Source organism: Balaenoptera borealis (assembly GCF_965194805.1).
Source record: "Balaenoptera borealis genome assembly, chromosome: 3".
NCBI classification, from domain to species: domain Eukaryota; kingdom Metazoa; phylum Chordata; class Mammalia; order Artiodactyla; family Balaenopteridae; genus Balaenoptera; species Balaenoptera borealis.
The window spans coordinates 24,603,839-24,629,101 of NC_138866.1; the positions used below are offsets into that span (position 1 = coordinate 24,603,839).

Genomic DNA, 25,263 nt, shown 5'->3' on the forward strand with positions numbered 1-25,263 from the left:
TGGCCTTTCATCTATCCAGTTCAAAGGACTCAGGATCCTCCCTGAAATCTTGTCCTCAGTTGTAGCTCAGCAGGACCACATAGGGGTAGCTGGGAGCACCAGAGAACCCCAGGTAGGGGAGAAAATAATGGTGAGGGGCTGGCAAAGGGGGTTAGGACAGAACACCCTGCCGTGTCATGCAAGAGCAGAAGGGACAAATTAAAAGTGGGAGACAGATGCCCCAATGGGTTTTGCATCTCTTTTACTTTCTGTTTCTGGAAGGGAAAGAGGATTGTCATAAAAATAGCTGAACTGACATCAAATATTTAAATTTCAGAAATGGAGGAAAAAAAGAAAAAAGTGAAAGTGAGATGAAAATATGCTGTAAACAAGGCACAAAGCTGGCCTGTGACAGGAGGGCTCTTTCCTCTCTGGCTTAGCAGGTGACACTGCCATGCCACACCAACATGCCACACGCCAGATGTTTCCAGGAAAGAGCGCGGGGTAAGAGGATGCACTTTACCTCATCTCTGGGGTCTGGTGAGTCAAGGCAGCAGGCCCAGGTCACAGGGCCTGTGTGTGGGAGCTTGGCTCTGTTTTGTGGACCAGACCGTACTTGTCACCCTGGCCCACTTCCTCTGAAATGCACGTCACTGGTCACTGAGGGAACAAGACAGAAAGGTGGAGGATGGAGTGAAACCAGAAAACTGGGGTGGGCCAGCCACAGTAGCTCTGCTCCATGGGCCAGGCCTGGCTCAAAGTGACATCTTCAGTGAGCTCTGAGGACAGGGAAGGCAAGAAACACAGTTCAGAACCGTGGCTGATAAAGGAGAAACAGAGTGAAATGCACACTGTACCCTCACCATCCTCTTCCATTAAATAGAGGGGATTAAATGAGAAGTGGAGGCACACGAACTCCCCTGGCCTGAGAGTGGGGAGGTAGCAGAACAGAGTAGAAAACCTTAGAGTCATAGTGGCCTGGTCAAAACAAGCTGAGGGTCAGAAATGCAGATTTGAAGAGGCATGTGGGGCTCCAAGCCTGAAACCAGGGAAGATCTAGACCAAGTAAGTTAAAATAAGCAGATGGTAAGGCTGTAGAATGCCTTCCACAGTGGACTCAGCCAGTCTTGGTGACCGAATGGAGCAAGTCTGGACTCTCGGGTTTAGGCAGTGGATCCAGTGAGTTAATGGACTTGTGAACTGTACTTGCAGGTGGGACTACAGATGTCTAGAGGAAGGATGAGCATCATGAGACATGAAGGAGCTTTTCTTTCTAGAAGCTTAGAGAACAAAGGGATAGAAGATTAAACTTCTAATAGAAAGGAGGCTTTGTGAGATACTGAGCTCCTTGTCTATAGCAGTATTCAAGTAGCATCTGAGTGGCAGAGATTTCTACGTCAAGGGAGCAGCAATCCTACAAGATCTCATGATTCCACTACATTTCTCTTCTACCCATCCTATACCCTACCCTCCTCCCCATACACATAGTTACCCTCAACTACCCATGTCATCAAGTTAGTAAGAGAAATTGGTTGGATAATAGAGGGAAAATGCAAGTATACAAAAGTCTGCTAAAATGCAAGGATGTATCCTCTCAAATAAAAGCCCTGTTAATCTTCCGTGGTCCAAAGAGAAATGCAGAGACTGCCTTCTTTCCCTCAGTTATAACCATCTGAGTGTTCTTATGCCCTCACTGGGGAATAAGATATTCTTCCAGGTTAGCAGTGTCTCCCTTGATTCAAGGTGCTACCGCTAGGTGATACATGAGCAGTGCAGCTCAGAGCACAAAGGGGACTGTGGGGTTCCGGTTAGTCTCTTGTTCAGTAGCATTCGCACCCCACATTACATCTTCTTTCTTAAGGAAAGCCCAATTTTGTTTCAGTATCAGGCAACCACAGCTTTATGGAAGGCTGGCCCCGGGCCTAGGGAATGAACCTCGATCAGTTCAAGCCAACAAGGTAATTCCACTCCCCTTGCTAGTAATGGCATGTGATGCCATTCTGACCAGTAAAACCTATGGGGAAAACCTGCACTTCTGTGAAGCTTTCTCTCTCTCGAAAATAAGCACTTGGCTGTCTGCATGTGACACCGTCTTGGGATCACCTTGAGACCATGAGGAGAAGCCAACCCAACGGGATAAGCCAAGACACAAAGGATGGTAGAGTGGAATGAGAGAAAGGAATTGGAGCCATATTTGAGCCACAGAATTAACCAACCCTGGAATGCTTACATCTAGACTTCTTATTCTTGGAAATGACATAATATTTTTCTTATTTTTAAAACCACTTCTCTTTGGGTTTTATATTACTTGCTACTGAAAGCATTCGAACAGATAGGCACACCATATTGCTTTCACCTCTGGGGCCTTTGCACATGCTCTTCTCCTTCCACCTGGGCCCTTTTTCCTCCCTGACCCTCCTTCCAGCTGGATGCTTATTCATCCTTCAGGTTTCAGCATAGATGTCACTGACCCTCTCTCACTGGCGCCCCCAGCATCCTACGCTTCCCTTCTCACAGCACTTGCCTCGCAGTTCCACCCTCTTCTTCATTAGGCTGTAAGTTCCATGAGGACTGGGACAGAGAACATATTGTTTACTGTTCTATCCCAAGTCTAGCATATAATAGGCACTCAAACATTTTATTTCTTCAACAGATAATAAGAACAGTTAACATTTATTAAGCACTTTACACGAACCAAGTTCTAAACACCTTAATCCTCACAACTACCAATGAAGTGGGCACTTCATTGTCGCCATTTTACAGGTGAGGACACAGGCACAGAGACATTGAGTCACTTGCCCAGGGTCACACAGCTAGAGTGCTAAGCCAGGATTTTAACGCAGGTGGTCTCCCTCCACTAAACAATACAAAACCATTGTTGAACACCTACTATATGCAAGGCATGGTTGTAGGTGCTGGAAATACAGTGTGACCAAGACAAAGTTCCTGCCTTTGCAGAACTTACATTTTAACGGGAGGAGACACTTAATAAATAAGTAACAAATGCATACAACCTTATAGTCCCAATATTTAGATTTAAATCTCACCTCCCCATTAATCAATGGTATGACCTTGGGCCAATTACTAACCGCCTCTGAACCTCAATACATAATCTGTGCAGAAATGGATTGATGTGGGAATAAAATAAGAATACTTATAAAACCGCCTTTTACACTATCTGCCACATAATAGAGGCTTAATAAATGTTAGTTGAATCTGCATCCCCACAAAGTATCAGCCCCATGAAGGAGCCAAAGGAGTTTTAGAACTGGAGAACTGGTTGAAGGAGTCTATTGAGAATCTGATTGCTCATTTAGGAAAGGGTAATTTACCTTCTTAGTCTAGAAGGATTCCAGAACCCAGCCAGCTCCCGACTCCTATTTTTTCCAAATTATTATCTACATCTGTTGGAGACAAAATAGAGATTGGCAAGGTTGGGGACCAAGATATTAATTTCTGGTGCTAAATCACCAGTCATGATACATGAGAGGCTGCCAGTGTGTTTGCATTAATAAAGCCCTATCTGGCCTGCTAGGATCTCAATAATTGTCCAGGAGGCCAGCAAGGAGACCATCATCAGTAGAATAGATCACGGTGGTGGATGGTGATGGAAAAGCAAACTCCAAGGTCCTAATTATTGATGGATTCTGTCTTCTTTCATAATTGCATTGAATTATTAATGCATATTTTTTAATCTATTGGAAACTATTCATTATTTCAGAATGGATAAATGCTAATGTATTTAACTGGTACTATTATGAAAACGGTCATCACCCTCAGCCCCTCTTTTTGGCTGCCTCAGGGCAAGGGAAAACCAGACATTTACATAAAGCAGAGGAGAGCCGACCCCAGCTAACATCCATGAAGTAAAAAGCAGTCTTAACTCTCAGACTAACATCCTGGCCAGGCTAAGAGAGGTTCAGGATCCTGCAAAAGATGGCTTTCAAAAAAGTGAAGATGCTACATGGCCACTGTAAGCTCCAAGATTATGGGAGAAAATTCCCTGCCTTGTAAGTGGTTCATGTTCCTTATATATAAAACCAGAAGTTTTATGTCTGAAAGAGTGTGCCCCTCTCCTTCAAATCATTCACCTTTGAAATCTATACACTTAACCCAACGATTTGCCATGGCTTAACACATCAGCAGAACTCTGCTTTTGGATATAACATTAAGTCAGAGTGATCCATCCAAGGAAACCAAATTTATTACTTTATAGTCACATGAGTTTGTTGGTTTTCCCAAACCATATTAGCCAGTTTGATAATGGAGATACCTAGGCTTGGCTCTAAATAACGTCTGGCTGTTTCCACAAATAAAATCCACCCCCTTTAAGAAAAATATTTGCAAAAAAAAAAGAAAAATATTTGGACCACTGAGAATGATCAAAGCAATGTGCCATAACATATTTTTAAGCAGCCTAAATGACAGTCTAAAGGTTATTGCCTCAATTCAGTGAGTAAACATGCAATGTCAGTGTGTGTGTTTACAACCATGTGTGCAGATGCATAAACAATTACCAAGACGATATACATTAGTTTTGACAGGGGTCTTCTCAGGGTGCTAAGATTATAGATGATTTATTTTTTAATTGTGTTTTCCTGTACTTTCCAAACTTTCTGCAACAAACCTATATAAATTTTGTAATCAGGATAAAAGCACAATAAATATTTTATAAATATATTTTTAATGTGCCACAGACCCTGAAGGCAACTTCACATCAGAAGTTACAACAATGCTTGGCTCAGGAGAGCGTTGACGGATTAATGCATTGCCTTCCATGCTACAACTTTTGAAGGGCACAACCCTTATTTAGATGTACAACTTCTATTATGTTTGTTGTTGTTGTTTTTTTAAATCACTCTCCATTAACCTAGGGCCACACTGTATAATGTCATTCCCTCTGTGCCACTGGCAACTAAGCACTGTAATGCAGACTCTGCAATACGTGCAGTCCCTAACCCCCATGGACAGGGCCCGTGACAGGCCTGCATTGTGCCAAATGTCATTCTGCTACATAGGGTCACGGCCCAGAGCGAGGCCCCAGTGATTTCCTTTGAAAACCCCTGCACCACACTCAAGAAACCTTTCTAAAGAAGAAGAAAAGGCATGACCCCATCCGAAATGTAATTTCTTGTGTTTTGTAGCACAAGATATCCAAGGGTATTGGCAAGAAGCAAAAATAACAGTAACAGCGGCTGTAAGGACAGTGTGGTCCCAGGTGTTTCAGGTACTGTAAGCAAATGGGAACTTCTGCATCTTTTCAGGGACCAGGTGGTCCCAGGTCCAAAATGCTTTATGATGTTACCGTTGATGCCGACCACCAAATGGGATGGCAGAGAAAATGCGGTGAGGTAAGGTCTGATTTGACCACACTGGCAAGAAAGAGGTAAGGATCTTGCAATAAAGAAATTGGAGCACTTCGATTCCTGAGATGAGTTCTTCAAACTTCCAGCAAATCACATTTTCTTGGAGGAACCAAAATTTCCTTCTCTTGTTACCTCGCATTTGCTCATCAATTCATTACGTCATCTCCTCCAATCTCTCCGATGTGGAATCACCAAGAATACTTAATAACAACAAAAAAAAGTCTTAAATAATCCTGAGAAAAAAGGGAACAGAGGAAAGAAAGGGACTGTTAACCAGAGTTGCAGAATGCCCTACACGTTTTTGGCAAATCTGAACTTAGGGGCGCCTCTGCCCTGTCTGATGTGGCCTAAAAACAGCTCAGATCAGCGATGGAGTCAGGGGGCGGTGGAGTCAGAAAATGAGTGATTGACATATCTGTCAATTATTTTTCATCTATAAAAACTTCACAAAAGCCTGAGATTCCATGGAAAACTATATGGGCAGAGAGAATTGACTAGGAAGAAGGGAACATAGGAACCACCTAGCCTCACCATATCTCTTATACTTTAGCTGATAAGGTGAGACTTAAAAGGGGATGTGCAGTGTTGCTGTATGTAAACTACACCTCAATAACCTGACTTTAAAAAAAAAAAACAGAGACACAAATGCAGAGAGTTAAGAAATTCTCCTATAGAATTTCCCCCTCTCCCCATATAACTAACTCCTGGTAATGAAGAGGAAGGTATCCCACTCTGGGCTGCTTGGGCTTCACACAGATGATGAGTATCATAGGGTAATCTATGAGTGCTCCATTTCCAGCTGGCCTGGGTATCAAGCTAATCTGATGGGGCCTCGAAGTCACTAAATGTCTTCTATGGTAATAAAAGCCTTCCTACTGTGAAACAACTTTAAACTGTTCTATACCTCTCAAAAACAGACTCCTAAGAGGTACAACTGTGCATCTATAATGATGTAAGGGAGGAATACTTTCCTTGCCAAGGAGCTAATCAGTCAATCAACATCTAACCTTTTAGAAAGAATTCATCCACACTTCACTGGGCCCCCTGTCTATCTAAAAACCAGGAAAGCATCCTGGGATATGCCTGGTAATAGTTCAGCAGATGGCACAACTTTAAATATGGAAAACAATCAACCAACCAACCAACAGTTTTTGAGCCTATGTTCTTCTGAGACACAGTACTAGACCCTGGAGGAGACCAAATATAAAAGAGAATTTCTGCCTTTGGTAATTTCTGATCATCGCTGGGGAGATGCCCTACTCGTTAAAAACTGAATACTTCAAAAAATTTTATACTTTACTTTGTATAGATTTTAAGAGTTTAACAGTTTACAATCATCACTTTCACAGAAATTAATTCAGTCCTTCCTATATACCTAAGAAGTTTGTGTTTATCACCCTGTCTTATATATAATTAGGTAACATAAAACACACATGAAGTGTCATAACATGGGATATGATGATTGACAAATGTATAGTATGGGTGATATAGGCCATGGGCCTTGCTTCGCAAAGAAAAGGAGATGTGAGACTAAAGCTTTATGAATGTAAAATATTTCAGTAGAAGAAGAGAGAAATGATAGCATTTAAGGTAGGTGTTGTGGTGTGAGCAAAGGCGCGACTGCATAATGACTGCCAGAGGGTCAATTACTAAGCTCCAGAAGACCTGGCCCTGGACAGAATGCAAGGTTCATGGCCATTTTAATTCCGTACAATGACCCAGAGTGAACGCCCGTCCAATGTGGGTGGAAGAAGGGCTCTAGATATGAGTCCCTTGGCAAAAACAACTCTCCAGCCTTATCTAGAAATATATGACAGTCCCATGTGAGACAGTAGAGAAAAATGCTGATCAGAAAGAACTGCAGAAGGATGAGTGGTGTCTCGCTCTGTTCAGGCTGCTATAACAGAATACAGTAACCTGGGTGGCTTACACAACAAACGTTTCTTTCTCACAGTTCTGGAGGCTGGGAAGTCCAAGATGAAGGTGCTGGTAGATCCAGTGTCTCATGAGAGCCCACTTCCTGGTTTGCAGGTGGCTGTCTTCTCATTGTGTCCTCACATGGCTGAGAGAGAGAAAAAGAGAAAAAGCTCTAAAGTCTAAAGTCTTTTTATGAGGGCACTAATCCTATTCATATGGGCTCTATCTTCATTAATCACCTCCCAAAGTCCCTACCTACTACTACCATCACACTGGGGGTTAGGACTTCAACATATGAATTGGGTAGGGGGGACACAAACATTCAGTCCATGGCAAGTGGATATCAAAAGGGGTTTTGCTGTGATGTTTAGAGAGAGATGTCTAGTTGTCACGGTGCTAAGTCATCTCTACATCCAGAACCACTGACTAGTCTCATCAGTCTTACCTATTCCTTTCTTCTTCCAACTGCTTTAAAAAAAAGAAATTCTAAGCTCACATGGATATTGTGTGGTTTAATTATCATTCAGATAGTCCTCCAAAAACCTCTCATGCAAAACATTACAGTGTGAAATGATGTCATTATCAAAATCTAGAATATTCTTGGGCTCCAACAGTAAAGAATTTATAGCCTCTTCTGAATCTTTTCAAACAGGTGGGTAGACCCAGTTAGCAGGCGAAGAAAAAATGTGGCTTAAAATAAACTGTAATATTTTACTGTAATATATCATTGGCTGAATTCAAGCTTTATCCAAACTACATTCCCCAGAATGTAAGACAGCGTCCCTGTCTGATGCTAAATTCTAAGCCAGCTGCTTCAGAGCTGTGTGCTGTTTCCTTCTCCATGGTCTGACCTTAACGGCCAGACATTTATCAGTGTTCTTTCTGTAACCAAACAGCACTTGTTCTGTATTACATGCTGCTTAGCCTGCACCACAGAGGCAGCCTGAAAATGCCTTAGCAGCACAGCTTTTTGCATTTCCCTGGAGAAATTAAGCCTCAAGCGGTCATCTTATCCAGAGGTATCTTCCCCCTCCAGATTGGGTCTTATCACCAGCTCAGTCACCGTCTTAACCTACTCCTGAGAAATGAGGATTGGGGGCCAGAAATTATGATTGAGCAGCACCCTCTAAGACTCCTGCACAAGCACATCTTTATTCTGCAGTTAAAGTTTCTGAGAGGTTCCAAACTGAGAGATCCCATTATGGAAACTTCAAAGAAATAAAATGAACATCATGATTCCTTATGTAGGACAGTATTCCAAAGTTCAAAATGCTATTCAGGGCTTCCCTGGTGGCACAGTGGTTAAGAATCCACCTGCCAATGCAGGGGACACGGGTTCGAGCCCTGGTCCGGGAAGATCTCACATGCCGCGGAGCAACTAAGCCCATGCGCCACAACTACTGAGCCTGCGCTCTAGAGCCCGCGAACCACAACTACTGAGCCCATGTGCCACAACTACTGAAGCCCACGCGTCTAGAGCCCGTGCTCCGCAACGAGAAGCCACCGCAATGAGAAGCCCACGCACCACGACGAAGACCTAACACAGCCAAAAATAAATAAATTAATTAAATAATAATAATAATGCTATTCAACCTGGAAGACAAGATAGGACATGTCTGTGCCATTGTGTGTGTGTGAATAGTCTTAAAAGAATGGCAGCACTATGACGGACAGCCTCTAACTTTCTGTGATCCTGTCCACCTTAATAAAAGCTTCTTCCTTCCAGGTGAGATGCTGCTCCAGTACAAGTAATACAGGCCACATAACTCCAAGTAACTCAATTGCTCAGCCTTCTTTTCAGAAATTATTAGTGAGAATGCAGAGAGCGTGAACTCCACTACCTTGTGAACCAGGCGACCACTAGGCATGTTTTACATCATCTATATGAGAGTCCTCTTATCTCGGAAAGCTTGTGATTTACAGAAAGTAACATTGGTCTAGAAGTGAAGACTCTCATCCCTAAGAAAATGAGTTCTAGTGACCTATTTGGTGGGAGGAATGGTGAGGATTAAATGCTTAATATTTATTGAGCACCTGAAGTGATCTATGTCCTTTTCAGAACACAGCAGATGAGGCATAACTTCTCTTTCAATCAGGTTAATGAGGAATTGATTTTTGAAGCTTTTTATAAACACAAAGTGAGATACCAATGTTAAACACCAATCAATCATATTGGGAGTGGTGCTCACCTAGCTGACTGCCTAATATGGAAAGGAAAACGTGGGCAATCGATAGCAGATCTGTAACTCTTTCCCAGGGTGGTACTAAAGTGCATTCACCCTCAGCAACATGCGCAAAGACTCACAGTCTCTTTGCTCAAAACCGTGTTAGTAATCAGAAGAGGACTTTATCTTCCTACAAGTTAATGTGTGTCCTTTACAATAAGGAGACGGGACACAAAATCTAGAAGGGATACAGAGGCCGAGAATAAGCAGAAGGCTCTGTCACAGCCTTTTGCAAAATGTGTGTCATGGTTTCTCAAGACAACTGAGCCACCTGGTGTTAGAAAGTTAGCAGCTAAAGCTCCTTTCTCTCTGTCTTCCATGCAGGGCAAATAATGTTTTTCCCAAATGAACTTAGGACAGTGTTAGCCAACATCCTCTACAGTGAAGGGGGATTCGGCGTTAAGCTTCTTGACTCCAAACATTCCCAAGTCAGATCTGGGAACACTGAGGAGCATATCCTGTGTTGGATTTGGATTGTGCAGACAAATTTGGCTCTATTGAGGTCTGGGTGAGACATACATCCACACTGGCAACAAAAACTAAAATGATGATAGCTGTCATTTACTGAGGATTTAGTATGTGCCAGACCCTGAGTCAGTCAGACACCTGACCTACAGTATCTAATTTAATCCTCACAGCAGCCCCATGGAGTAGGTACTGTTATCGCCATCACAGAGATGAGAAATGGAGAGAAGTGAGTTGCCTAGCTGGTAAGTGTTAGCATTGGAATTCCAATCTTAGAGTGTCAGACTCTTTAAGTCTCGTGCCCTTAACCACCCTACTATCTGCCTCCTAACAATTATAGCTACCATTTATTGAACACTTCAATACATGTCATGCTTAATGATGGGCTGACTACATGTGTCATCTCATAACATAGGCAGCTAAGGTGAGTAATTCAGCAACTCTTTAGTCTACTGAGGACTAACTTCATACACCAAGCCAAGAAGTTTCCTAATTGGAAGGAAACAAAGGCCACTGCCCTGAAGAAGGTCATCATTCTTCCAGTTGACCCAGAAGTGGATCCTGAGACAGCATCAGGATGGGTTTTCCTATTGGGACAATAATGCAGCAAGAACTCACTGAAATATGTAAATAAAGAGGGCCACCTGAATTCATTAAAAAGTCTGAATTATGAAATATTTTTAAAGAAATACTATCTTTTTCACTTTTAAGAAAAAATATAACTAGACCTAAGGTAACAATGTTATTATTGCCAAGTAAAAATCCTGAATAGTCAAGAAAAATTTTGTTCATTATTGCTCTTACTTTCTGCAAATTAAAGTGCTTCTACAGTGTCTGCAAATAGCTTATTCTCTTAAGAAGATGAAAGAGTCCCTCTGAAATCTAGCTTCTGCCTGAGTTATGACAAATTCCAAATTAGTGGTCCCCCAGTAAGGTCTATATTAATTAATATACATTTTTATCTTGTACTGACTCTTGTAAATAGCTCTTTTCCAAGGAATGCAAATGGTGTTAATCCATCATCTCATTTACTTTTATTTAACAAGGTAGGCTAACCTGTGACCCACAGATGAAGTTATATCTCCCAAGTCACACACTGAACTGCAAATAGAATCCAAACCCTGCTCTGTCCATCAGAACTTCTGGTCCAGCCCATGTTTGCTCTCCAGATTCTTCCTCCCACTGGGTAAATCATGTCTTTCCCTCATCCTTGACAACCGAAGTCAGGAACTCCTTAGTCTAATTGCTCAAGTCTTTGTGTATAAACTAGTGGTTAATAATGTTATGAATAATTACATATTATTAATAATGATGTCATTATTTTTATAATAATAATGATGTCATTATTTTTATAATAATAAAAGTCAATCAAGGAGGAACTCTATCTAGTACCCAGACAGAAAGGAAGAAAACAGGGAATGAAAGAAGGATTTGTTTGTTTATTCATCTGTTTTTAAGTTTAGAAGAAACAAAGAATTAGACATGACACATGCCAGAACTGCAAGTTGTTCCCCCATTCTACTCTCTACTTCCTCCTTACCTCAAAACCTCAATTTTGTTCAGGGAGACAATATACTCAGCTGAAAACATTAACCTTCCCAGGCTTCTTCATAGCTAATAGTCATGTGATCCAGTTCTGGCCAATGAGGCATATGCAGAAGTCCATGGGGATTTCTGGGGAAAGCACCCGTCTTCCTGATACCAATACTTCCTCCTCTTCTTTCCTCCTCCTTCTTTCTTTCTATCAGGAGCGTGATCACAACTCCTGGAGATACAGAAACCATCTTTCAATTGTGAGAAGGAAAGTCACATACTGTGAGTGATAAAGCGTGGTACTCAGTGATACCCATGAGCATCTATGCTGGCTGTGGATACCCTGCCCCACCTGTGAGCTGCCCTTGTGTGAAGAAATCTTTTATATAATCCACTGTAATCAGGATTTCCATCCTCCACCAAAGAGATTTTTTAAAGATCCAGTATATTTTTTCGATACCCTAACCAAGACTTAGGGTATTTGGAGTTGAATGGACCTGTAGAGATCATCTAATTGAAACCCTTTTTTAAACAAATAAGAAAACCAAAGAGCAGACAAGAGAGGAGATGTGCCTTGGGTCACAAAGCTGGTGCTTCAGTTCTCAGTACAGTGCTCTTTCTGTGATTCCATGTGGTCTGCCCTGAAGAGTAAATGATTAGAATGAACTAAAGAAAGAAATATTTCTCAGATGGCCCGATAAAAGCAACTCTGTGAGAGAATAAGCTGGACTCTGTATCTGGACAGAGATGTATTCAAAAACTGTTAACATAGTCCTTACAAGAGAAACAAGCATGAAAGAGAAAACAAGAAAGCAAGAAAGGAAAGAAAGAAAAGAAAGAGAGAAAGAAAGAAGGGGAGAGAGAAAGAGAGAAAGAAAGAAAGAAAGAAAGAAAGAAAGAAAGAAAGAAAGAAAGAAAGGGAGAGAGAGAGAGAGAGGGAGGGAGGGAGGGAGGGAGGAAGGAAGGAAGGAAGAAAGGAAGAAACAAAGAAAGAGAAAGAAAGAAAGAAAAGAAAAGCTCATGGGCTTCTATACCCAAAAGTTGGAAACAACTGTTTATTAAGTTATTTTAGCAATCTCCCCAGAGTAAGCTGGAAATAGCAGTGTTGGTCTCATTCTCCTTTAAAAGAAAGTGGAAAATTGCCCTCTTCTTACTAGAGAAAAATCTTTCAAAAGGCAGCTCATTGTATATGCAGTCCATATTGTCTCTGTACAGAGCCTTCTCTATCTCTAGACATTTAGATTATGGACCTTGGAGCCAGACTGCCTGAGTTCAAACTCCACCTCCACCACTCACCAGATGGGTGACCTTGGGTAAGTGATATAACCTCCCTGGATTTCTGTTTTCCCATCTGTAAAATGTGTATAATGATAATACTTACTAGGAAGCCTGTTGCATATGTATGTTATCATTACTGTGATAGCCATGATCACGTAAAACAGAAGACTGGGGGTTCAAAGAAAGAGAAAATCCAAGTCCCCAGGAATTTTTTGGCAAACGAATAACAAAAGTATTTATATGAATGACTGCCTAGTTTAAACCTAACCAAATATTTGTTGAATGAATGAATGAATGCCAACAGTCGAAGAAAGTCCCAAAGTCTTAAAGTCCCAAAGAATCTTATAAATCTCAGAAAGGATATCTAAGGGTAGTGCAGAAACCAAAAATTTTAGTGAAAATTTGGAAATATGGCTAGAATTCATTTAGCCATAAATTAATGAATAGCAAAAAATGTGTAATTGTACTTTTGGCTTGCATTTCTTTTATAATCTGCTAGAAAAATATGGTGTTTAACTTCATCAGTTTTAATAATAGAACTATATATTTTCTTTTAAAGGAGACAGAATGGCTCTAAATCTGTAACGGGAGCCTTAGCCACTGCAGTGAGAATGCCGGGGCATACCTAGCACGGGGGGCTCAGAACACTTAGTCGGGGCATCTACTGCTGCTTGGTGGGCACTCCCCACCGCCTCTCTGTCCACAAGGACAATGAGAGCAGTAGACTAAGAACTAGGACCTCAAACTATGGATATTTCTGTGTGACTTTGGGCAGGTCCCATAACCTATTTGGGTCTGTTTTCTAACAAGAAAAATGAGATCATTACCAAGTTTCAAGTCCAATAATTCTAAGAAATCTTCTATAGGGGTAAAACTAAAAGTTAAAGGATATAAATTGTGACAAATGTCACAGATATCAAACCAAGGAAAATCGTTAAGAATATCTCCAAGACAAACTTGGACTGTTTTGCTTACTTTCAACATACCTATCACTATTAACCTGTATAGTTTCTACCATGATTACCGCCTTACTGTTGCAGAAGGAGTATCTTTTGCATTTACAATACCTAAGCTATTGCAATGACCTGCTATCGCACAACATCTCTGAGGCCATACTCCCGAGAAGGAAAAGGGGAGTGGAGGAGGGGTGACTAGAAGGACTTGCCAGATGGGAAATAAAAACATGCACACAACTTCTATCAGAGAAATTATATTGAATGCCATATCAATTCTGGAGGCAAAGGCAGCATTTTGAGGCAAAGGTCAAGTTGCTTGCTATAGGGGACACCTGTTCCCATTTTGCCTTTCCCAACGTCACCCTGAATTTTCCAACCAAGTGATTTGCCTGAAACTGACCCCACTCCCAGCAAGAGGAGTTGAGTCCTGACTGGCCTAAGCCATCCTGTGTTGCCCCTCTATCGTGGCCACAGTGATTGGTTGAGGAAAAGGCACATATTATGGAATGAATGTGTCCCTCCAAAATTCATATGTTGAAATCTAATCCCAATGTAATAGTATTTGGAGGTAGGGCCTTTGGGAGTTAATTGGGTCTTGAGAGTGGAGTCCTCATGAACAGGATTAGCCTTTTTTTAAGAAGAGAACAGAGATCTACGTAGCTCTTTCTGCCATGTGAGGATACAACCTGGTAGAGAGCACTCACCAAAACCCGATCGTGCCTGATTTCAGACCTCCAGCCCCCAGAACTGTGATAAATAAATTTCTGTGGCTTATAAGCTACCCAATCTATGTACTTTCTTATAGCAGTCTCAACTGACCAAAATAGCACGTGATCAACATCAGGCCAATCAAGGGCCAGTAAGACTCAACTTCTGGTTAAAACCACCAAAGAAGCAAAGTTTCTCTTTCTCATGGATATGAATGAGGACACTGCCAGGGAGACGTTCACAATCATCTTCAGAAACAAGGGACAGCCTGCTTGATAATAGGACCAATGTCAAAGAGTAAGAGGCAAGAAATGGGGAGAGAAGCCACGTTCTGGTCACTTCACTTGAGTCCTAATTCAGGCCTTACCCAAACCATTTAGTTACAAAGCAAATAGATTCCCCCTTTCCGTTTTAGCCAACTTAGGTTGAGTTTTCCATTCTTTGAAACCAAAAACTTCCTAACTAAAGCACTTTGCTGACTGTTGGGATGGGGATATTGAGTCAAATGAGGGTGCATGCCAGAACCAGTCATGATTCAGGAGACAAAATTACCCAAAGCAAATAAGTTAGCAGAAAAGAACTAGCAGAGCAGGCCTCGTAGAAAGGGATCTGACATAATTCCACTACAAGTAGCTGGTTCGCGTCTACATTTAAAAGATCAGGCACACACCATCCTACTGGGGTCACAGGAGGTCTTATGTGGGAGAAGTAAAAGCAGGAGGCTTCTGAGACTCTACATCTGTCAAAATGTGCAGCAACTCCACTGAGGGTCACGTTGAGACTCAGTGTTCTGCTGAGAGAAAATCAGAAAAGGTAAAAAGGAAGGCAGGACTTAGGAGATGAAAATCATAAACCATTGCCCAAAAGGCCTGGAAAAGCACAATATGACTTAAGGCAGCCTCAGTATCTACAGTGTCCAGCACAACGGGGGAAGTGCCTCTAGGCCACAGCAGTACGTGCAGTCAGACAAATGGTTGGATGTGGTTCCAGGTAAGTAACCCCGGGACACGACCCAGGCAAGGTGAGAGGCACAGGCGAAAAGGTCCCACCTCTTGGGGCGGAAGTTGAGATTGGCAAGAACTAAGCAGGAGATGCTCCCCTTTCATCTCAAGTGTGGTTTCTCCTTATTTACTCCCATCCCTAACACTTCAATAACTTTGTAATTCAATATTGTATTTTATAAAAGAACTAGGCAGAGACACTGGAATATTCTTGAATCTAAGTTCCATAAAGGAGGTAATTTGCATCTTTTTGTTTACTGCTCTATCCCCAGCAGCCAGCACAGTGTCTGACACATAAAAGTTGTTCAATAAACACTTGTCCAATGAATGGGGTACTTGGCAGGCTATCAGGTTGCAGGACACAAAAAGGGGCTTCAGCTGCAATGGGAAAAGTGAAGCGTCCCACAGGAAAGACTGGGTTACTGCACGTGGAAAGGGAAAGGTTAATGGGCACGTAGGTACAGCCACTTCATCATCTGCAATAGAGTAAACGCTATACCCCATTTTCTGGGGAGGGGATTGATGGGAAAGTCAGAGCTGACATTTGGCCAATACACATTAATTCAGCTATACTGGTTGTTTACAGCTGAATCGTCAGTGCCATTGCTACACCAGTTGTTAAATATTTAGAATACCACCCGAGGGAGAATGGGTACTGTACTTTGGAAAGTACTCTCTGGTCTGGACAGCATGGCTCCTGGGCCTGGGCAGGGCTAAGCATGCAGATGAAATCCATCAGGGCCAAGGGATGAATCAAGATGGCAAAGGCTGATAAGGCAGGAGCCAGGTTCTGTAGCTGATGCCAGGATACTTTTTCAGTAGTCGTAATGCTTTGGGGTCCTGGGATTAAATCCAATAAAGGCCAAGAGTAGTCTGAATCTTTTGGAAATTTTATTTATGTCATATAGTTCCCTTTGCACCATGGAGATCAAGATATGCATGCTTGCACCTGCCCCCAAAATAGACATTCTGAAGAAGACGTATATGACAAAAAATACCCTTCCTCCACTTTGCCACTGAGCTCTCCATTCTTACTTTGTGGATGTTTATCCTGGATAGTCCCCTCCTACTTGAATCTCCAGATTCAAGATCATTCACTTATTCATCCATTCATTCAAATGATGCACTTTGAGCTTATCCATTGGAGTTACAATAGTGAACCAAAGATAACACATCCCTTCATTTATAGAGTGTAATGAGAAAGAAAGACAATAAGTAAATAAATAAATAAGGAAGATGAGGTCATTTAGACAGTGATAAGTCCTTTAAAGAAAATAAAACAGGGTAATGGGGTAGAGAGTATCTGTGGGAGAGGGAGATGCGTTAGGTAGAGTGGCAGGGAGGTGCATTTTGAGCCTAAACCAGGATGAGAGAAGGCAGCAAGCCCAGCAGATATTTGAGGAAAGAGGGTTTGGGAATTAACGACAAGCAAGTGCAAAGGCCCCAAGGAAGAAACTGAAAGAGGACCAGTGTGGCTGGACCATAGCAAGGAAGGAAGGAGATGAGGTAGCAGAGAAGGTGCTGGATTATGCCTGGATTGGAAGTCAGGCTTAGGAATTAGGACATTAATTAAGGTTTAATGAAGAGCCTGGGGATTTTAAGTAAATGAGTGGAAATATCTGACTTATTTTAAAAGATCAAGCCTGTGTGGCTAACAGACAACAGGGGACAAGTGTGGAACCTGGGAGAACAGTCAGGAGGCTGTTGCAGGACTCTGGGCAAGAGATACTGGTGGCTTAGGTGGTAAGGGTGGCAGTGGACATGAGAGAAGAGGAAAAATTCTCCTCGGGACCCCTTAGCACCTTGTAATAGTTTTAGTCCCTTCCTTATAGCCACATCAAGGAATAACAATAGGGACTTCCCTGTGGTCCAGTGGTTAAGAATCCGCCTGCCGATGCAGGGGACATGGGTTCGAGCCCTGGTCCGGGAAGATCCCACATGCCACGGAGCAACTAAGCCCGTGCGCCACAGCTACTGAGCCTGCGCTCTAGAGCCCATGAGCCACAACTACTGAAGCCTGCATGCTACAACTAATGAAGCCTGCATACCTAGAACCCTTGCTCTGCAACAAGAGAAGCCACCACAATGAGAAGCCCGTGCACCGAAACAAAGAGTAGCCCCCGCTCGCTGCAACTATAGAAAGCCCGCGTGCAGCAACGAAGACCCAACACAGCCAAAAATAAAATTAATTAATTAATTAATTTTTAAAAATAACAATAGCTCTGAGAATTAACTGTATCCTGGGCACTGTTGTTCTAAGTATGTACTTTTCATATGCAAGCTCATTTCATCCTCTCAACAAACTCATGAGGAAGGTTGTTCTGGGCTAAATTGTGTTCTGCAAAATTCACATGTTGAAGCCCTAACCCCCAATGTGTCGCATTTGAAAATAGGGCCTTTAATTAAGGTTAAATGAGGTCACAGGATGGGGCCCTAACCCAATAAAACTAGTGTCCTTATAAGAAGAGAGAGAACCAGGGATGCTCACACACAAAGGAAAGACCATGTGAAGACACAGTGAGAAAACGGCCATCCAAGTAGAGAGGCCTCAGGAGAAACCAAACCTGCCAACACCTTGATCTTGGACTTCCAGCCTCCCAAACCAAGAGAAATAAATTTATGCTTTTAAAGCCACCCCATCTGTGGTATTTTGTTATGACAAACTGAGCAGACTAATACAAAGGCACTAGCATAAGGTAGTGTGGCCTCAGAGCTACACTTCCTGGGTTCAAATCCTGGCTTCACACTTACTAACTTACCTGTCTCCTTGGCTTCTTAACCATTATGCTCTACTGCCCACCAGAGAAACAGCAATGACTCCAGTGAATGTAAATTTACATCAAAATTACATAAACCCTACATATCCCCCAGTGGAAAATGAAGATGAAAAATCTTCAGCCTAAAAAGGAGGCAATCTGTCAGTGAGTGGTTCTGTTTAATAGAAATGTAATGGGTGGGTGGGAAGAGAACATTGTTTAATACTGGAGTTCAGTGGGAAAAAAGAAGATGTGCCCCCAATGTTTTGACTCCAGACACCTGGCACCTAAATTAAAAATGCATAAAATCCCTCCCCACTGATTGAAGCTACCCTCAACACATGCAATTGGGTCACAAAATCTCAGGTTAGCCCACAGAAAAACAATGGAGTTTCTATCTTTTCCAGACCCTTATGTTTACAAGTAAGGAGACTGAGGCCCAAAATGGCCAAGTAAGTTGGAGTTTCATACAGTTAGTGGGACCCTGCTGTGGAATTGGCCAACTGTAGCTCTAACGGATCCATTTTTTTAATCTCCCTGAAAGCCTATATATTTTAGCAGAAAAGTATGTCCCATCTCAGACACGGCTGAAGTTCAGACTGATCTAATGACCAAAAGAGCTCAAAGAAAGTCTCCTGTGGCTGCTTCTTGCCATTATTTTAATCCTCTTTTCAAGTACACGCAGCTAAAACCACAGCCAGGTGGGTGGGAGCAACTCATCCACTGGAAGGGATGGGGCACTGTACTCACAGCAGATTTCTTTTTTTTTTTCAAATAAATGCTCATTTCCTTCCACATTTTGCAATAGGACCACTTGATGACACAAATTTTTTTCCCATTCACATTCAGCTGCATGTACTTCATTACTTTCTACAGATGCTTCCAGACTCAGATCATGCCAGCTCTTTGTCACTGATATACTCCTGCCATTGAGCTGAAGTTAGCAGGAGAAGGGAGGTGGCATTTTTCCTTTGAATGGCTGAGAAACTCCCTCGCCCCCACATCTAATCAGCCACCAAAGTCTGTTATTTCTTCCTTCCCAATGTCTCTCACATCTGCTTCTCCCTCTCTACTCTCACTGTCACTACTCTGGTTCAGGACGCAATTGCCTCCTGCCTGGGCTGCTGCTGCTGCAACACCCTCCTCCTGCTTTTCCTACCTCTGGCTTCTTCCTCTTCATTCACCCCAAGTACCACCAGTCTTCTCACTATTTTTATCACTTCCCTGCTCAAAAACCTCTAGGGGCTCCCCATTGCCTAAGGAATAAAGTCCAACCTAAGCTCAGCATTCAAACCCTGGGTGCTGGCCCCAGCCTACCTTCCTAACTAGGTCTCCCACCCTGCCCCCAAATGAGCCCTGTGCTCTAACCAACAGGTTCACCCAAAGTATCCCAAAGATGTCATGCATCAGTTCCCTCCTGTTGTTGCCCTTGTCATTTATGACTTCCTGACTGTCTTCCACCAAAGCCCTACCGATTCTCTAAGAACCAGCTCTTCATTCCTTCATTCTTCCCTCATTCAACAAGGAATTACTGACAAGCACAGTGCCTCTCCCAAGGCATTAGAGAGGCAATGAGTGAACAAGACAGACACAATCATTCCTTTATGGCATTTACAGGCTAGTGGGGAAGAGAGATAAATAAATATATAAATAATATAACTACAGTAATATCCACAAATGTGATAGCCAGTAGGGTTCTTTGAAATAAGGGGAGTGGGAGGTCAGGGAATCCATCTCCGGAGTAGTGAAATCGGAGCTGAGAGCTGAAGAATGCGTTGGCTTGCCGAGACAAAATCATGAAGGCTCCAAGGAGCTGAGAGGAGTGGTGAGGAAAGCTGAGGTAGGTGCACCCTCCTGAGAGATGAGTGTATAAAAAGACAAAGCAGCAGCCACTCCCCAAAGTGAAGATGTCACACACTTTGAGTCCTCATTTACCTGCCCCTTCTGCAAGGATAAGGAGACGTGTTATGTGAAAATGGACTACTTGTCCATCACAGATGTGACTGAGCCAGTGGATGGTGCAGCCATTGGATAAATACCTGGAGCCAATTAGCAGTGACCACAGGGGTGCGTGGCAGCCCTGCCTGTTGATTCTCCCAGACCTGCTGGGAACGCAACCTGAGACACCCCCAAAGTTCCTGAGCATGTTTCCTATGCTGTCCCAACCATGTGTATGTTATATATGCTCACCTGTATATACACATACTTACACACACACATGCACAAATGGGTATTTGTATGAGTATAGATGTAAGGAGATAGAGGTGTGTGTGCTAGTGGGTACTAGGGGATACAAAGATGCTCTGATTAGCCTCTTTTAATCACCAACCATTCTTCATTCTCTGCCCCTGCCTCTTAACCGCAGACTATTCCTAGACTTACTGGCCACCGTGTAAGTGGGGCCAAATGGCACCTGAATCTGACCAACCCTTGAGACACCTCTGATTCCTTAGGGAGAGCTCAGTTGGCCTCTACTTCCCCACCCTTCCCAAGACTGTGCCAGTTTTAAGTGGACTCAATGTCCTCCTTCTCCATCACCACCCCCAAATTCTATGCCCAGGAACAGAAGTGAAAGCCACAAGAATCCCCTGGGACACATCCTTGCAAGGGCTGGAGGACCCATGTCATTGTGCCTTCGGTTACTTTTGAAGGGGCTGGGAATGAGAAGAGGTAGAGGGAACTCAGGGTCATCAGCTTTTTCATAAAACATATCTTATGGGAAAAGGGGTGGGAAGAGGTCTCCAGGCAAAGGAACAGACTTGGGAAGCCCCTTAGGAGGAAAAGCCTTGGCATCTCTAAACAGCCATGTTCTTCAAAGTTTGGCTAGAACAAAATGAGTGAGAGAAACAAAGGCTCAAGGGGGATTGTGGATGCTGGCAGGGGCCAGGTAACTCAGACCATTCTAAGTGTGAGGGAAAGCCACTGATGGATTTAAGTCAGACATAGTACCCTCTTCCAACTGGGACCTTCCACACAATTTATCCCAAACCCTGTTCTTTCAGCCTCTTGCCATGAGCTGCATGGTGAGGTCTTCTCCATTGGTGTCCACTGATCTCACGCTCATATTCAACATGCCAGAGTTGAATTTGGCCCCTAGAGACCCCATGAACTTTTTAGGTGGAAACCTCCTAACCTAACTCCACCATGTGACAAGTCAGCTTGCCTGGCTTTCTGCCCTGGCTCTTCCTTTCTACTCTAGTTCACCCATTGGGACTGAAGCCCAGGCCTGAAGTCCAACGACAACTGACCATCCTGTTGTCCTGTGACCATTGGCACTGACTGCTCCCAATACCAAGAATGAACCTTGCTAGAATATCCCTGTCCCACCTGAGAAGTTCAGCCCCCTAATGTTCTGATGCTTCCATCATCAGAGACTGAGCCACAGGTTCTCAAATTGGTCCATGAACCATCCACATCAGAATCACCAGATATGCTTGTTACATGCAGCTCCCCAGGCTAGTCTCACCCCCAGACCCTTTCAAGGTGGCATCTAGACACCTGCATTTTTAACAAATGTCCCAGATAATGTTTTCTGACATCAAAGTTTGAGAGCCAACTTTCTAAACCTTGGAATCTTGACAATTAAATTCTGTTTGCACCCCTCTTCCCTAAGCCAATCTTGGCTCACACTGGTCTTTCTGCCAAACACACCCAGGATACTGGGGAATCCAGACCATGCAACTCACAACACAGCCCTGAGAAGAGTGGCTTGAACATAGCTGATACTTCACAAATATGTTCCAAATCATTGTAAATGACCTGAATCTAGGCTAGTAGCCTGCCAGGGCCACTCTAAGCATGCTTGCTTCTGTGTACCATTCGACGTGGGTGAGAGCCATCATTCTAGGACATAAAGTCAGGTGGCAACCTAGATTTTCATGCTAGCTACACATCTTCTCTGCCAACACAAGCAGCTCCCTGAAACTTAGCTGATCCCTTGGGCATTAGATCCTGCAAACCACCTCTGTCACAACCAGCCATGGAACACAATGGAGAGTAGGATGCTGATATCCTCCTCACATAAAGCACGGTGTATTTTAGAGTCATTATTATTACTTTTCTCATGGTAAAATTAGCTTGATTCTGCCCAAATATGTTTCCATTTGGGCCAGTAAGAACAACAAAATCAGTTGCTTAATTGATTGCTATAACGGAGAGTTACCTGTAGCAACTCTCATTCCTGTCTATAGCACAGGGGCACTGGGGGGCATCTCAGTGTAGCAGAGCAGAAGGGGACCTTGTGGAAAGGGTGTGGCTTTGGCATCAGGCAGATCCAGGTTTAATCCAGCTAGCGCTCACTAGCTGAGTGACCTTGAATAAGATTTCGGGATCTCAGTTGCTTCACCCCCACCTGGAACCTCAGTTTCCTCATCTGTGACGTGGAAATACGGTTCCCAGTTGGCATGGATATAGTAAATCATAGTCCTTCTCTCCCTTCCTGGTGACTCATACGAGGCTGGGAAGAAGGAGCCAGGCCGCCCCGCAGTCCTGCCTCTGCTTGCACTTGAGGCTTATGAAATCGGCATCTGCTGTAGGCCCCTCCAAGGCCCCTGGGCCTCCCCATCCTCACAGACAGACCTGGGTAAATAATGAAACACAAGCCACCCTGGATAAGCATGTGACAGTAAACCAGATTTTCCATAGCTCAGGTCTTCTGCCTGGGTCAGGACACTCATTAGTCTTAAGTCATTTAAAAGTCAGAGTAACTTTATACTTTGTGCAAGAATCACTTGCAAAAAAATTTCGTAACTCTGTATGGTGATGGTTGTTAACTAGACTGATTGAGGTGATCATTTTGAAACATAGACAAATATTGAATCATAATGTTGTACACCTGAAACTAAAATGTCAATTATGCCTCAATTAAAAAAAGAAAAGAATAACTTGAAACAAGAGTAACTTTGCATTTCGCCTGACCTCTGAGAGCAGCAGCACCCCTGCCACCTTCTCCGCTGGGACTGAGCAGAGCGCCAGGTCTGGGGTAAATGCAGCGAGAGCCGGGCCAGAGGTGCCACATTTCCATACAGCAGAGCGACACCTACCGCCTCTCTCTCTCTGCCCCCACCTCCCTGCTCCTCTCTTCAAAAGGAGCGACTTATCAGACCAGTGAAGGTGGGAGAAGGAACTGAATATTCTTCATTCCACCCCTCTCTCCCTCATTTGCAGGGAGCCCTGACCTCTAGACAGTTTCTTCTCTGCTTGTTCACACAGTAAGTTTACCAGGTTCAGCTCCAGTAATAACAACAACAATAATAACAACAACCAATGCCTAGTGAGCACTTACAATATGCCACGCACTGATTCAGTATTTTATAGGCATTAATTCGTCTAATCCTCACAACAATACCCCATAAGGCATATTATTATCTCCATTTTACAGATTAAGAAACCAAGGTTCAGAGAGATTAACTAACTTGCCTAAGGTCACAGAGCTACCAAATGGCAGAGCTGAGATTCAGACTCAGGCAGTCTGATTCCAGTGTCCTTGCTGGGCCCACTCTGCTATACTGCCTCTTGTTATACTACAAGGGGGAGGAGTCAATTTGAGGGGTAACTTCAATTCAGGGGGCATGTTTTAGAGAGCCACATTATGGCTATATGTCAAGCATGTTCTCATATTCAGCCATGACCTCCTGGAGGTTAAGTAATGATTTTCAATAGCCCTCTGAAGCCAGGAGAGACAAGGTGCCAGGTGAAAAAATCACACAAGTGTGTACCCAAAGCTACCTGCTAGATCCACCTGGGAAGAGAGCCCAGGTGTTTGCCAGACACATTCAGCCAACATCCTAATCCATCCATTCAACACCAGAGCCAGCAGGGTATGGGAAGAACAGCATGGGCAGCTATGAAGAGCACATGCAGTATGACTTGGGAGGGAAGGAAGGAAAATTTTAACGGTAATAGCAAGCGTTTACATACTACCAGATACTGTTCTAAGGTCTTATGTATATTATCTCATTTAATTCACACCACAATCCTAGAGGGAAGGATTGTTATTCAACTTTATAAATGGGAGACTGAGACAGAAGCTAAGTAACATGCCTAAAGCCATGCAGCTGATAATCAGGAGGTTAAGATTTGAAGCCAAGCAGCCTGGCCCAAGGCTATGTTCTTGACCATTACACTCCACGGGAAGGGGGAAAAAAAAAAAAAACAGTGAAAGCAAGCAAGCGAGCTCAGGCTTTGGAGACAGACAGAACTGAGTTCAAATTCTGGTTCTACCACTCATTAGCAGAGTAACTAGCAGGTTGTGCAAAATCTCTGAGCCTCAGTTTGCTCCTGTGTAGAAGAGATAGCCCCCCAGCAGGACTATGGGGAGGACAAAGTAACATACCAAGTGCCAAGTGTCCAAGAGCCTGGTAGGAAGTCAACCAGCATGCTTCACCTCCTCCCACCATCACGCTGCCAGGCCCTGTATTGGCCCTGGAGATGCAAACTTGCCTAAATATCATCCCTGCCCTCAAGTATCTCCCTCCCTTGCACAGCGGGGTGGAGATAGATAGAGAAACAGGATAATAACATAAAGTGACACATACAGTGAGAGAGGCATGAGCCTAGTGCTACAGAGGACAGAGGAGAGAGTGATTTCTTCTGCCCGGGAGGATCAGGCCATTGGATCTGGATTTGTTGGTTAAATGGGAGTTAGCCAGGTGAGGGAAAAGAGTGAATATTTCCACCTAACTTGAAAACCTTTTACTGCCACCGTTGTCAAGGTCAACGCAGCATTTAGATTCCATCTTCTCTTCCTGCGACACTACAGGGAGGTTAAGAATATCTGTTTCACTAACTTTCTTCGAAGGACATCACAGGCCAATAGCAAGAGAGCTGACCCCATCCGGAGGGCTGCCTGTGGGTTGCATTTTAAACTGTTATTGTTTTCTCATAACACAACAGGGAACCCAAGGGGCTGTTTTATATTCCGAATACCTAAAGATTATAATCCGTTATAGGGGTGTATTTGTTCCCAGAACTGAGATAATGCTGGGCAAAGCTGCAGAATTAATTGCCCTGAAGCTATAAATCTCCTATTTATTTCTTGATGAGTTTACAATGACAACTTGTAAACTCCCCCTCATATA

At 43.3% G+C, this 25,263-nt stretch overlaps 1 protein-coding gene across 17 annotated transcripts in view; it reads right to left on the reverse strand.

Moving 5' to 3' along the window:
- NRXN3 (neurexin 3) overlaps positions 1-25,263 on the reverse strand; it is a 1,723,243-nt gene extending 1,697,980 nt beyond the window's left edge. For 6 of the 17 annotated variants that reach the window (XM_082384664.1, XM_082384663.1, XM_082384662.1 and 3 more), the window contains exon 1: positions 1-25,257. This exon is cut by the window's left edge and continues 19,506 nt beyond it. The gene's annotated coding sequence lies outside the window, so the exon portion shown is untranslated. The other 11 variants (XR_014242461.1, XR_014242462.1, XR_014242463.1 and 8 more) reach the window with 6 other exon arrangements.